This window comes from Balaenoptera borealis (genome assembly GCF_965194805.1).
Source record: "Balaenoptera borealis genome assembly, chromosome: 3".
In the NCBI taxonomy this organism is placed as follows: domain Eukaryota; kingdom Metazoa; phylum Chordata; class Mammalia; order Artiodactyla; family Balaenopteridae; genus Balaenoptera; species Balaenoptera borealis.
In genome coordinates, this window is record NC_138866.1 from 143,261,319 (window position 1) to 143,276,539 (window position 15,221).

At 39.6% G+C, this 15,221-nt stretch overlaps 1 protein-coding gene across 12 annotated transcripts in view; it reads left to right on the top strand.

Moving 5' to 3' along the window:
- AKAP13 (A-kinase anchoring protein 13) overlaps positions 1-15,221 on the top strand; it is a 343,304-nt gene that overhangs the window by 195,946 nt on the left and 132,137 nt on the right. The window lies entirely within an intron of this gene.

The following is a 15,221-nucleotide window of genomic DNA, read 5'->3' on the forward strand; positions in this document are numbered from 1 at the left end:
CCCAAGTTCTATGTTCATCTTACTGACATAAACATGACTTTATGGCTGCTTGTTTTCTCCTCTTAAGAGAAGAAGCTTCCATAGTAGAAAAACTAAAAGAAAAACATCATTTGATCTGTGGAGAAAGGCTTAGGTCCTTCTCAGTGACGCACATAATTGGGACAGTTATAGATTTCTGAGATTTTGATTGTGTATTTTAAGAAGATGCCTTGCTGGTTGGCCACCATAAGAGAAAAGGTGCACGCTGTGTATGGAATTGTTTATCCAGAAAAGGTTTCAGAGGTACTGATTTCTGATATTTTGGGCCTATTAGGCTGCTCAACTTTGTGATGTAGTCTGTGGCTTTGATTTCCTTTATTCATTCATTTAGTAAACTTTAGATGAATGCCTTTCCCTCTCAAGGTATTGCATTGAATATGTAGGGAAGTGAAAAGAGGTTAGATATTGTCTTTGTCCCCAGTTTAGTTAAATAAAGAAAGCACATACAGGCATAATCACAATCTGTGGCTGCAGTATGTGAGACGTGCCATAGGTGCCTTTAAGGTGCTCTAGAAGTTCACAGAGAGATGAATTCTTCCTGAGAAGTGCTTGTCTGAAATGTAGTGATGTTTCCTTGGTGATAACCTTGTTGTAACACACGTGGTATAAATATTCATTAGAAAGTAGGGATAGGTTCAGGGAACCTTTGATGTGCTCTCCAGCTTTATAGTTCTTTATTGCTTTCACAATGTACTTGGCCCTTCCAAGATCTAAGAATTGCCAGAAACGCCCCAATTTCAGTTTAGGAAACTGAAAAGTAACATTTACCAAAAGAAGCATGAAGAATGGAAGTATTTGGTAATATGTGAACCATGTAGGAATTAAAAAGAGTAGTACCTCTGTTTAAATATTTCCATTCAGCCAGTATAAATCTACATTCCCTCCTTGCCTCTTTCATACAGTGATATAGCCATTTTGCTTCCATTCTGAGAACCCCCAAAGCCCCATCCCTCCTTGTGGAACCAAAGAATTGTGACGTGGTCTTAAGTCATTGCCACGTGTGTAGTCTTCAATAGAAAGGTAGTTGATGATGAAGATACTTTCTATAAAGTTCAGAACAGGAAATACTCTTAGGAGCACAATTAAAATATCTTGAGTTTAAGTCTTACTCAGAAGTCACAGTAAGCCAAATATTTATTATATTGATCTTCCTTATCTGTGCAGCAGTTGGCATTCTGTCCTGAGTCATCAGAATTGATATATATTTAAGAGTTTTGAAAGCCTAGTCATTATGCGGTTGGAATTTGGGGTCGAACCGAAGTATAAGAATGAAATAGATTTTTTGTGTTTGGTTCCTGGATTTCTATTGAAGATAGCTGCAGAAGATGATTTCTGGAACAGTTTGAACTACTTATGACAGGAATAATTAGATTAAGTGTATAGCTCCCCAAAGCGGACACTGTAGAAAGTGTTTATTTGAATGTCTAAATTTGACTTGGAACTTTCATTCATGTGAGATATACAGTAGTCCTCCCTTATCCGTGGGGCGTGTGTTCCCAGACCCCTGTAGACGCCTGAAACCTTGGATAGTGCCAAATCCTATATAGACTATGTTTTTTCATACACATACATACCTGTGAAAAAGTTTAATTTATGAATTAGGCACAGTAAGGGATTAACAACAACAATAATAAAATGGAACAGTTATAACTATACTGTAATAAAAGTTATGTGAATGTGATCTCTCTCTCAGAATACCTTAAATCTGTAATGTCTTTTCCATCTTAACTAAGCACGCACGGTGCCCATAATTTTTGCAGTTTGAGGTGCTATGGTTAAAATAGCACTATTTTCTTTTTCCTTCTTCACAATTTCACAGAAAATTCATCCTTACCATAGATCTTAGCAACCTCAGCAGACGATTTTTCCCCCCTTCCCTATTAAGTCTAGAACTTTCATCTTCCACTTAAAAGATGCACTTTACATCTGTGGTAGATCCAAAATGCCAGCATCACTACTCTTGTGCTTTGGGACCATTATTAAATAAAATAAGCGTTAGTTGAACACCACAGTGTGTACTGAGATAGTCAATCTGATAACCAGAACAGCTACTAAGTGACTAATGGGCAGGATACGCCAGACAAAGGAACGACTCACGTCCCAGGTGGGGCAGAGCGGGATGATGCGAGATTACATCAGGCTACTCAGAATGGTGCACAACTAAAAACATATGAATTGTTTACTTCTGGAATTTTCCATTTAATATTTTCTGACTACGGTTGAGTACAGGTAACTGAAATCATGGAAATTAAAACCTCAGATGAGGGGGGACTACTGTATACATAAACGTGTGTATTTCTTCTACTACATAGAACGTGAGATACTTTTCGAGCATCACAGCATCTGGGAAATTTTGCTCTACCCCTTTCCTGAAGCAGTAGTAAAAAAAAAAAAAAAAAAGGAGGGGGGATAAATAGTGAAAAAGTATGACTGACTTTCTTGCTCAGAGTCTCCTTGAAGAAAGATAGACCAGTAGAAAAATGTACTTAAGTTGGAGATACCTCGCCACCCTGTTGGTTTGTTTGCAGAAATAGAATGGGATCGTAAGATTTGTATTGGGACCATTTAAAGGTCTTTTCTGCTCCCATGGGGTCCTGGGCTGAGGAGCAAGGGCGGGAACTTCGAGACTAGGGCGACGTGAAAGCCATGTGGTGGACAGGCTCTTGGTTCTCCAGCCAGGCGTCAGGGCTGTGCCACTGAGTGGGAGAGCCAAGTTCAGGACACTGGTCCACAAGAGACCTTCCAGCTCCACATAATATCAAACGGCAAAAATCTCCCAGAGATCTCCATCTCAACGCCAAGACCCAGCTTCACTCAACGACCAGCAAGCTACAGTGCTGGACACCCCATGCCAAACAACTAGCAAGACAGGAACACAACCCCATCCATAAGCACAGAGGCTGCCTAAAATCATAATAAGGACACAGACACCCCAAAACACACCACCAGACGTGGACCTGCCCACCAGAAAGACAAGATCCAGCCTCATCCACCAGAACACAGGCACTAGTCCCCTCCACCAGGAAACGTACACAACCCACTGAACCAATCTTAGCCACTGGGGACAGACACCAAAAACAACAGGAACTACAAACCTGCAGCCTGCGAAAAGGAGACCCCAAACACAGTAAGTTAAGCAAAATGAGAAGACAGAGAAACACACAGCAGATGAAGGAGCAAGGCAAAAACCCACCAGACCTAACAAACGAAGAGGAAATAAGCGGTCTACCTGAAAAAGAATTCAGAATAATGATAGTAAAGATGATCCAGAATCTTGGAAATAGAATGGAGAAAATACAAGAAACGTTTAACAAGGACCTAGAAGAACTAAAGAACAAACAAACAGTGATGAACAACACAATAAATGAAATTAAAAATTCTCTAGAAGGGATCAATAGCAGAATAACTGAGGCAGAAGAACGGATAAGTGACCTGGAAGATAAAATAGTGGAAATAACTACTGCAGAGGAGAAAAAAGAAAAAAGAATGAAAAGAATTGAGGACAGTCTCAGAGACCTCTGGGACAACATTAAATGCACCAACATTTGAATTATAGGGGTCCCAGAAGAAGAAGAGATAAAGAAAGGGACTGAGAAAATATTTGAAGAGATTATAGTTGAAAACTTCCCTAATATGGGAAAGGAAATAGTTAATCAAGTCCAGGAAGCACGGAGAGTCCCGTACAGGATAAATCCAAGGAGAAACATGCCAAGACACATATTAATCAAACTATCAAAAATTAAATACGAAGAACAAATATTAAAAGCAGCAAGGGAAAAACAACACATAACGCATAAGGGAATCCCCATAAGGTTAACAGCTGATCTTTCAGCAGAAACTCTGCAAGCCAGAAGGGAGTGGCAGGACATATTTAAAATGATGAAGGAGAAAAACCAACAACCAAGATTACGCTACGCAGCAAGGATCTCATTCAAATTTGATGGAGAAATTAAAACCTTTACAGACAAGCAAAAGCTAAGAGAATTCAGCACCTCCAAACCAGCTTTACAACAAATGCTAAAGGAACCTCTCTAGGCAGGAGACACAAGAGAAGGAAAAGACCTACAATTATAAACCCAAAACAATTAAGAAAATGGTAATAGGAACGTACAAATCGATAATTCCCTTAAATGTAAATGGATTAAATGCTCCAACCAAAAGACATAGATTGGCTGAATGGATACAAAAACAAGACCCGTATATATGCTGTCTACAAGAGACCCACTTCAGACATAGGGACACAGAAGACTGAAAGGGAGAGGATGGAAAAAGATATTCCATGCAAATGGAAATCAAAAGAAAGCTGGAGTAGCAATTCTCATATCAGACAAAATAGACTTTAAAACAAAGACTATTACAAGAGACAAAGAAGGACACTACATAATGATCAAGGGATCAATCCAAGAAGAAGATACAACAATTGTAAATATTTATGCACCCAACATAGGAGCACCTCAATACATAAGGCGAATGCTAACAACCATACAAGGGGAAATCGACAGTAACACAATCATAGTAGGGAACATTAACACCCCACTTTCACCAATGGACAGATCACCCAAAATGAAAATAAATAAGGAAACACAAGCTTTAAATGATACATTAAACAAGATGGACTTAATTGATATTTATAGGACATTCCATCCAAAAACAACAGAATACACATTTTTCTCAAGTGCTCATAGAACATTCTCCAGGATAGATCATATCTTGGGTCACAAATCAAGCCTTGGTAAATTTAAGAAAATTGAAATCATATCAAGTATCTTTTCCGACCACAACGCTATGAGGCTAGATATCAATTACAGGAAAAAATCTGAAAGAAATACAAACACATGGAGGCTAAACAACACACTACTTAATAACCAAGAGATCGCTGAAGAAATCAAAGAGGAAATCAAAAAAATACCTAGAAACAAATGTCAATGAACACACGATGACCCAAAACCTATGGGATGCAGCAAAAGCAGTTCTAAGAGGGAAGTTTATAGCAATACAATCCTACCTTAAGAAACAAGAAACATCTCAAATAAACAACCTAAACTTACACCTAAAGCAATTAGAGAAAGAAGAACAAAAATACCCCAAAGGTAGCAGAAGGCAAGAAATCATAAAGATCAGATCAGAAATAAATGAAAAAGAAATGAAGGAAACGATAGCAAAGATCAATAAAACTAAAAGCTGGTTCTTTGAGAAGATAAACAAAATTGATAAACCATTAGCCAGATTTATCAAGAAAATAAGGGAGAAGACCCAAATCAATAGAATTAGAAATGAAAAAGGAGAAGTAACAACTGATACTGCAGAAATACAAAGGATCATGAGAGATTACTACAAGCAACTATATGCCAATAAAATGGACAACCTGGAAGAAAGGCACAAATTCTTAGAAATGCACACTCTTCCAAGACTAAACCAGGAAGAAATAGAAAATATGAACAGTCCAATCACAAGCACTGAAATTGAAACTGTGATTAAAAATCTTCCAACAACAAAAGCCCAGGACCAGATGGCTTCACAGGCAAATTCTATCAAACATTTAGAGAAGAGCTAATACCTATCCTTCTGAAACTCTTCTAGAATATAGCAGAGGGAGGAACACTCCCAAACTCATTCTACAAGGTCACCATCACTCTGATACCAAAACCAGACAAAGATGGCACAAAGAAAGAAAACTACAGACTATTATCACTGATGAACATAGATGCAAAAATCCTCAACAAAATACTAGCAAACAGAATCCAACAACACATTAAAAGGATCATACACTATGATCAAGTGGGGTTTATCCCAGGGATGCAAGGATTCTTCAGTATACGCAAATCAATCAACGTGATACACCATATTAACAAACTGAAGGAGAAAAACCATATGATCATCTCAATAGATGCAGAGAAAGCTTTTGACAAAATTCAACACCCATTTATGATTAAAAAAACCCTCCAGAAAGTAGGCATAGAGGGAACTTTCCTCAACATAATAAAGACCATATATGACAAACCCACAGCCAACATCCTCCTCAGTGGTGAAAAACTGAAACCATTTCCACTAAGATCAGGAACAAGACAAGATTGCCCACTCTCACCACTGTTATTCAACATAGTTTTGGAAGTCTTAGCCAGAGCAATCAGAGAAGAAAAAGAAATAAAAGGAATCCAAATCGGAAAAGAAGAAGTAAAGCTGTCACTGTTTGCAGATGACATGATACTATACATAGAGAATCCTAAAGATGCTACCAGAAAACTACTAGAGCTAATCAATGAATTTGGTAAAGTAGCAGGATACAAAATTAATGCACAGAAATCTCTTGCATTCCTCTACACTAATGATGAAAAATCTGAAAGTGAAATTAAGAAAACACTCCCATTTACCATTACAACAAAAAGAGTAAAATATCTAGGAATAAACCTACCTAAGGAGACAAAAGACCTGTATGCAGAAAACTATAAGACACTGATGAAAGAAATCAAAGATGATACAAATAGATGGAGAGATATACCATGTTCTTGGATTGGAAGAATCAACATTGTGAAAATGACTCTACTACCCAAAGCAATCTACAGATTCAATGCAATCCCTATCAAACTACCACTGGCATTTTTCACAGAACTAGAACAAAAAATTTCACAATTTGTATGGAAACACAAAAGACCCCGAATAGCCAAAGCAATCTTGAGAACGAAAAACGGAGCTGGAGGAATCAGGCTCCATGACTTCAGACTATATTACAAAGCTGCAGTAATCAATACAGTATGATACTGGCACAGAAACAGAAATATAGATCAATGGAACAGGATAGAAAGGCCAGAGATAAACCCATGCACATATGGTCACCTTATCTTTGATAAAGGTGGCAAGAATATACAGTGGAGAAAAGACAGCCTCTTCAATAAGTGGTGCTGGGAAAACTGGACAGCTACATGTAAAAGAATGAAATTAGAACACTCCCTGACACCATACACAAAAATAAACTCAAAATGGATTAAAGACCTAAGTGTAAGACCAGACACCTTCAAACTCTTAGAGGAAAACATAGGCAGAACACTCCATGACATAAATCACAGCAAGATCTTTTTTGCCCCACCTCCTAGAGAAATGGAAATAAAAACAAAAATAAACAAATGGGACCTAATGAAACTTAAAAGCTTTTTCACAACAAAGGAAACCATAAACAAGACGAAAAGACAACCCTCAGAATGGGAGAAAATATTTGCAAATGAAGCAACTGACAAAGGATTAATCTCCAAGATTTACAAGCAGCTCAATATCAAAAAAACAAACAACAATCCAAAAATGGGCAGAAGACCTAAATAGACATTTCTCCAAAGAAGATATACAGATTGCCAACAGACACATGAAAGAATGCTCAACAGCATTAATCATTAGAGAAATGCAAATCAAAACTACAATGAGATATCATCTCACACTGGTCAGAATGGCCATCATCAAAAAATCTAGAAACAATAAATGCTGGAGAGGGTGTGGAGAAAAGGGAACCCTCTTGCACTGTCGGTGGGAATGTAAATTGATACAGCCACTATGGAGAACAGTATGGAGGGTCCTTCAAAACCTAAAAATAGAACTACCGTACGACCCAGCAATCCCACTACTGGGCATATACCCTGAGAAAACCATAATTCCAAAAGAGTCATGTACCAAAATGTTCATTGCAGCTCTATTTACAATAGCCAGGACATGGAAGCAACCTAAGTGTCTATCAACAGATGATGGATAAAGAAGATGTGGCACATATATACAATGGAATATTACTCAGCCATAAAAAGAAACGAAACTGAGTTATTTGTAGTGAAGTGGATGGACCTAGAGACTGTCATACAGAGTGAAGTAAGTCAGAAAGAGAAAAACACATACCGTATGCTAACACATATATATGGAATCTAAGAAAAAAAAAAAAGGTCATGAAGAACCTAGTGGCAAGACGGGAATAAAGACACAGACCTACTAGAGAATAGACTTGAGGATATGGGGAGGGGGAAGGGTAAGATGTGACAAAGTGAGAGAGTGGCACGGACATATATACACTACCAAACGTAAAATAGATAGCTAGTGGGAAGCAACCACATAGCACCGGGAGATCAGCTCTGTGCCTCGTGACCACCTAGAGGGGTGGGATAGGGAGGGTGGGAGGGAGGGAGATGCAAGAGGGAAGAGATATGGGCACATATGTATATGTATAGCTGATTCACTTTTTTATAAAGCAGAAACTAACACACCATTGTAAAGCAATTATACTCCAATAAAGATGTTAAAAAAAATAAAAACTAAAAAAATAAAGGTCTTTTCTGTTTGTATTCCAGATTCTGCAACTACAGGAAATCAAAATCTTCCAGAACATGTTGTTCTTGTTATAAAATCTTATTGTAGGGCGGCAACTGTAGTCTCTGTCATGCAGTTTATACCCTGTAGTTTGCAGTCTATACCCAGAGTGCTCCAGTGCTCAAAGGGCCTGCCCTTGTTTGCCCAGCTGGTTAGCACAGAGCCAGGCCCAGGACCCCAAACCCTGGAGCCTTGCTGTGGGCCAGCCTCTCCCTGCCTGCCCACCTCTACTTGAGAGATCACCTCATCTCACTGAAGTCAGCTCCGTAGTGTCCCACTGTAAGCTGAGGCACCCTGCGAATCTCTCCAGGCCTGTGCCTTCTCTGCTGGGGAAATACTTAAACAGGACCACCTCTCCTGATCAGTGACCCTCTTCTGTTTTATGGAATCCTCGCGCCATCCCCATACACGGAGAGCAGCCATGGGAAGGGCACAGCTGAATCTGCACACTGAGTCCTGTGCTGCGGGCATCTGCTGCCTGGTCAGCTCTGCAGTGCTGCCTACAGCAAAGTGCCGTCTCACGTGGATTCTTGGAGGCCTGTGGTGGGGCCTCGTGCCGGTCACAGTGCAGGGCAATCTGGACAGATGTAACAGTCTCACTGTTGCTTTTTGCTTTCCAGAGCACTGCAGCTTGATTTTGATGTGTGCTTGTCCTGGGTTGCCTTCCCTGTAATTTAATGCAAATTGTTACTTACCAGGGCAGGGAGGTCTTTGGTTCCAAACGAGCCCGTGTGAGTCGGTCAGGACTACAGGTGGGTTTAATGATGCTTCCTGCCCGTGCCACGGTAGACGAATGGCGTGAGACAGGGAAGAGCCTTGTGCTTGCCGTGTCCTCCACGAGGGAAGATAACCCAGCATCCCTGGGAAAAGCAGAAAGGGAGGATCTCCTTTCCAGTGCCCTTCATCTTTCTGTTTCTATGAAAATAATAACTTACGGAATTGTGCTTGTGGGCTCTTGTGTTTCTGACATCATCGATTAGCTTGCCTCAGCTACAGGCCTCTTGAGATTGGACCAGGGCCTGGACCAGTCTGGAGGGGGATGCATGACAAGAAGCCCCAGAACCCGTGCAGTGTGTGACCTCCACTTTGTGGGCAACAGGACATCCATTCTGAGAGACTCAGGAGATTTTTCTCTCATTCCACCCCTGTGAGGCCAGGGATTATGGGAAGCCACAGACTGACTTGTCAGCAGGGGAAGCGTGGAGAGAGCACATATATATCCATGCATGAGTTCCTTACTTTTAAAACGTTTATAACAAAAGATTCCAGTGGTAAATGATACTGTTAGAATGTATTCCCTTCCTACAGGACTGACTTACTGTTGTACATTTCCAAAACTAAATCAAGCCTTTAATTTGCAGACACCTACTGTTTTGTGTGTTGAACATTATAATAGAAACTGAGGGTGCCTGACGGGTTAAATGAGTAAGAAACATCCCATCCCTCAAGAAGCTCTGTTAGGAGAGATAAAGGAATGAACCACTAGTTGGCATCTGAGTCATGGGAACTTAGGGAAGGAATCATCTCTTGTTTAGGCCTATATATACCAGTGTCCCTTCTGTTCACTTTTGGTGGCATTATAACATCAGGCATTAAGTGGAGTTCTGAAATGTCTCACCCAGGGGATTTTCCCCTGTTGACAGCCTTGCTGGCCTTAAAATAGGGAGCCAGTCTTTTCATTCCAGTTCCAGTAAGTGATGTTTGTGTTGTGATTGTTTTGCCATGGAACAGTTCCTGTCTCTATCACCATTGTACACAACGCAATAGGCTGTGTTCCTTCCTAGGAGTCATTAGGTTTCCCTAATGGGATGATCTAGAGGAAGAAAATAGAGCTCTGGCCCTCCTCCCTCATTAATGCTGTGTCTGCTTCACATCAAGCTCATTGAATTGTTTTTCTCCTTACCTGAGACTGTTCTTTCCTCCTTGACTCAGGAAGAGGATTTAAATCCTGGCTTTCTTGACGTGGGACTTTAGTACATTTGCTATTGCAGCTGAACCTGCCTTGCAAGCTGTGAGCAGAAATGCTGTTTCAAGACTGGCACATAATGTGGACAGTACTCTGAGGTTTGCTTTATAAGTCGAAAGACTGTGTCCTGTAGGCTTTGAGAGAGAGTTTGTCATTGGCGCACTCCACCTGCATAGCCCCCCAGGCTCGATAAAGCCAGTGGAGGTTCTTTTTTTTTTTTTTTTTTTTTTCAGTGGAGGTTCTTAAGAAATGCTGGCAATGCTGAATACAGATGATTGACATCTGCTGCTCAGTGTCATAGTGACCATGTATCTCTACCTACTCACTTTGGTTTTGGTGTCATACTGGGAGCTACTGTCAGCTGTCCCTGGAGCTGGTGAGGACTGGGGGTGGAAGGCTCATCAGTGCCTAATAATGCTTAGTTTTCTCATCTTTGTTTTATTCCCCATGGGGACCTTTATTGCCACATGTCTATCTCTTGGCATGGCTCTTCGTTTAAGTAAAAACAAGATAATGCATGCCCTTTCAAGAATCATCTCTTGTTTAGGCTTATATATACCAGTGTCCCTTCTGTTTACTTTTGGTGGCATTATAACATCAGGCATTAAGTGGAGTTCTGAAATGTCTCACCCAGGGGATTTTCCCCTGTTGACAGCCTTGCTGGCCTTAAAATTGGGAGCCAGTCTTTTCATTCCAGTTCCAGAAAGTGATGCTTGTGTTGTGATTGTTTTGACTCAATCTTGTTATTTTTTTTTTTTTTTTAGACTTAGAGTCCCCATGGGTTACCTAATTCCAGCCATTTATTTTTATTTTTATTTTTTTTTAATTTTTATTTTATTTATTTATTTATGGCTGTGTTGGGTCTTCGCTTCTGTGCGAGGGCTTTCGCTAGTTGCGGCAAGTGGGGGCCACTCTTCATCGCGGTGCGCGGGCCTCGCACTATCGCGGCCTCTCTTGTTGCGGAGCACAGGCTCCAGATGCGCAGGCTCAGCAATTGTGGCTCACGGGCCTAGTTGCTCCGCGGCATGTGGGATCTTCCCAGACCAGGGCTCGAACCCGTGTCCCCTGCATTGGCAGGCAGATTCTCAACCACTGCGCCACCAGGGACGCCCCCAGCCATTTATTAGTGGACAAACATGAAGGTGCCCTGAAAGCGACTGATGTGAAAAGTTGCCTTGATCCTTCCTCCGTAAGGCTGGTTAGTGGGAACATGGAGCAGGAAGGAGGGAGGTAGCAGAAAGGAAGGGGAGGATGAAGGAGAGCTTTAATGTGGGGGTTGAGAAAGCAGAAGGGTAACAAATCATAAGCCTCTTTACAGCATCCACAACTGACCAAGCTCTAAAGGCCTGGAACGGCAACAGCTGTGAAAAGACCTAGGTTGTCTAATTCTTCTAGCAGTTGTTCGTATAAGTTCTTATAATTTATCACCCCAGCATAGACTGGGGAAGATGAGATTATAAAATGAGATATTAAAAAAAGAAGTAGAGCTGGCCGATTTCTCTTCTGAAAAGGATTTTATCACGTAACCAATTAACTTAGTCTAATGGAGGGAGATAATTGCACAAATCTAAATAAGTAGAAAGTGGGAATTGTCAAAATATTTTTAAAAGCAAGGTTCTAACTTTTAGATGTACACAGTTACTCAGGAAATTTCAACAGCTGTTGCTAAGCAGAGGCACCGCTGGGCCATCTTTAGTGTAATAGACAGGACTTTAAATATTGGCACTTGTTTTCACAAAACAAATGTTTCTTTAGGAACTTCTTTTTAATAAAGAAATAGTAGTAAGACGCTTGACAAATGCTTGTCATTGATTTTACATTTTTAAACATTTTAACAGGATGGCCTTTTAAAGGGATATAACTCCCCCCCGCCCCCCGCCCCGCATCCCCCAAATGCATGTATGCTCTAATGACCACAGGGAGCAGCAGAGAGAACTCAGCTCTGGCAGGGAGAGAAAAATATATCAAGTCTTCGACCGTGTTTTTAACTTCCATTCCTTAGAATTGTGCCTTGTGGTTCCTCATATTACCTGCCCCAGGAGTGAAGAGCCACTGTATAATTAGACTGAAACATTTCCACTCTGTGGAGGCTTTGACAAGTGAATCTTTTTGAAATTGCAGAGTTTTCAGATAGCTGGAGGTAAACCCTTAAGTGCTGGTGCTTCCCTTTGGAAGTCTTTGCTGTAGTATATTTCTAAAATACCTATGTATTTGACTGGCTTCTTAAATACTGAACAAAATTTATCCTCTTCTTGATGGCTCAAGAGTATCATTATGGCTATCATTTGACTGTTGTGTAATAAAGATGTCCATCAGTGGGCACTAATCCTACTAGCAGTCCAGAAACTTGGATGAAAGAGTTACTCACATCAGTTTACCTCTTGGTCATTTGCCTCAGTCTTTCAAAAATGGAATGAGACACAGTCGGCCATGTGGTCTATGAGAAAGTGCCTTTCAGCTAAATTCATTCACACATAGACCATGGAAACAGTCTTTTCCTAAAGAATTTTATTTGCTCTTCAGAAAACCATCTCTGCTTTTCATTCCTGCTGTAGTTACTCTTAATTCATCAGCTTCATTCAGAATATTAGGAAATTGTTTGGGCCTCGCTTCACATATATGAAACTGAAGGCATTGGCTTTCATGCGGTCTCTCTCTATTTTTCTTTCTTTTTTAAAAAATTTATTTTATTGAAGTGTAGTTGATTTACAATGTTGTGTTAATTTCTGCTGTACAGCAAAGTGATTCAGTTATACGTATATATACAATTCTTTTCCGTTTTCTTTTCCATTGTGGTTTATCCCAGGGTATTGAATACAGTTCCCTGTGCTGTACAGTGGGACCTTGTTGTTTATCTCTTCTATGTGTAATAGCTCGTATCTGCTATGTAACCCCAACCTCCCAGACCACCCCTCCCCACCACCCCAGCAACCAGAAGTCTGTTCTCTGTGTCTGTGAGTCTATTTCTGTTTCACAGATGAGTTCATTTGTCGTATTTTAGATTCCACATATAAGTGATATCATGTGAAGTTTGTTGTTCCCTTTCTGAGTTACATCACTTAGTATAATAATCCCTAGGTCCTTCCATGTTGCTGTGAATGGCATTTATTTCATTCTTTTTTATGGCCGAATAGTTAATATTCCATTGTGTGTGTGTGATCTTTTTTATTCATCTTTTGATGAACATTTAGATTGTTTCTATGTCTTGACTATTGTGAATAGTGCTGCTATGAACATAGAGGTGCATATATCTTTTCGAAGTACATTTTTGTCCGTATACATGCCCAGGAGTGGGATTGCTGGATCATGTGGCAACTCTATTTTTAGTTTTTTGAGGAGCCTCCATACTGTTTTCCATAGTGGCTGCACCAGTTTATATTCCCACCATCAGTGTAGGAGGATTCCCTTTTCTCCACACCCTCTCCAGCATTTGTTATTTGTAGATTAATGATAGCCATTCTGACCAGTGTAAGATGGTACCTCATTATAGTTTTGATTTGCATTTCTCTAATAATTAGTGATGTTGAGCATCTTTTCGTGTGCCTGTTGGTCATCTGTATGTCTTCTTTGGAGAAATGTCTGTTTAGGTCTTCTGCCCATCTTTTGATTGGGTTGTTTGTGTTTTTTGTTGTTGAGTTGTATGAGCTGTTTGTATATTTTGGAAATCAAGCCCTTGTCAGTCGCATCATTTGCAAATATTTTCTCTCAGTCCGTAGGTTGTCTTTTCATTTTGTTTATGGTTTCCTTTGCTGTACAAAAGCTTCTAAGTTTGTTTATTTTTGCTTTCATTTCTGTTGCCTTGGGAGACTGACCTGAGAAACCATCGATACGATTTATGTCAGAGAATGTTTTGCCTGTGTTCTCTTATAGGAGTTTTATGGAGTCATGTCTTATATTTAAGTCGGTAAGCCATTTTGAGTGTATTTTTGTGTGTAGTGTGAAGATGTGTTCTAACTTGATTGATTTACATGTGGCTGTCCACCTTTCCCAGCACCACTTGCTAAAGAGACTGCATACAGTCTCTTAAGCTAGAAAGCTTTCATCCCAGATTCCTTCTTCTTAGCACAAATCAAAAAAATATTTTTCAGTCAAATTTAACTTATCACTTCAAACTTCTGGGTTAGATATTCATCGTCTCTCACCTGGACTCTTTGGTTTCCTTACCACTAATCTCTTTCTGCCTTACAACTCAGCAGTTCTTGAACTTTTTGGTCTCAAGATTCCTTTATACTTTAAAAATTATTGAGCATTCCGAAGAAATTTTGTTTATATGAGTTATATCTTCAATTATTTACCATATTAGAAATTAAAACTGATACATTAAAAATATGTAATTCATTCACAGTAACAATAGTAAACCCACTACTTGTTAACATAAAGAGCATATTTTCATGAAAAATAACTTTTCCAGAACAAAAACAAAATTAGAAGAGTGACATTGTTTTACTCAAACTTCTGGCTCAGTAGAAAACAGATTCTCATATCCCTTATTCATTCAGACTGTTGCAATAGGGGAAGTCCAGCCTAACACAGATATATGCTTGAAAAGGGAGGAATATTTTAATAGTTTTCTCAGATAATTGTGATATTCTTCTTTGATACTTTGATGAGAATTGACAAATGGTAAGTTCTTAAAAGTTATCTGTAGTGTGGAATCTGAAATCATATCACTGAACTTTCTGTACTCTAGCCCATTAAAAGCCATTTGGTCTATCTTGTACTTTGAATGGATTTTTTATCCATGCATGATTTTCTAACATCATGCATTGGTCATTTAGGAAATGCTGATTCACTGAATAATACAGCTCTTCCAAATGTTGAACATTTCATTCTACAAATCAGAAAATCACATTTGGTAGCATCACCACCAATCTCATCT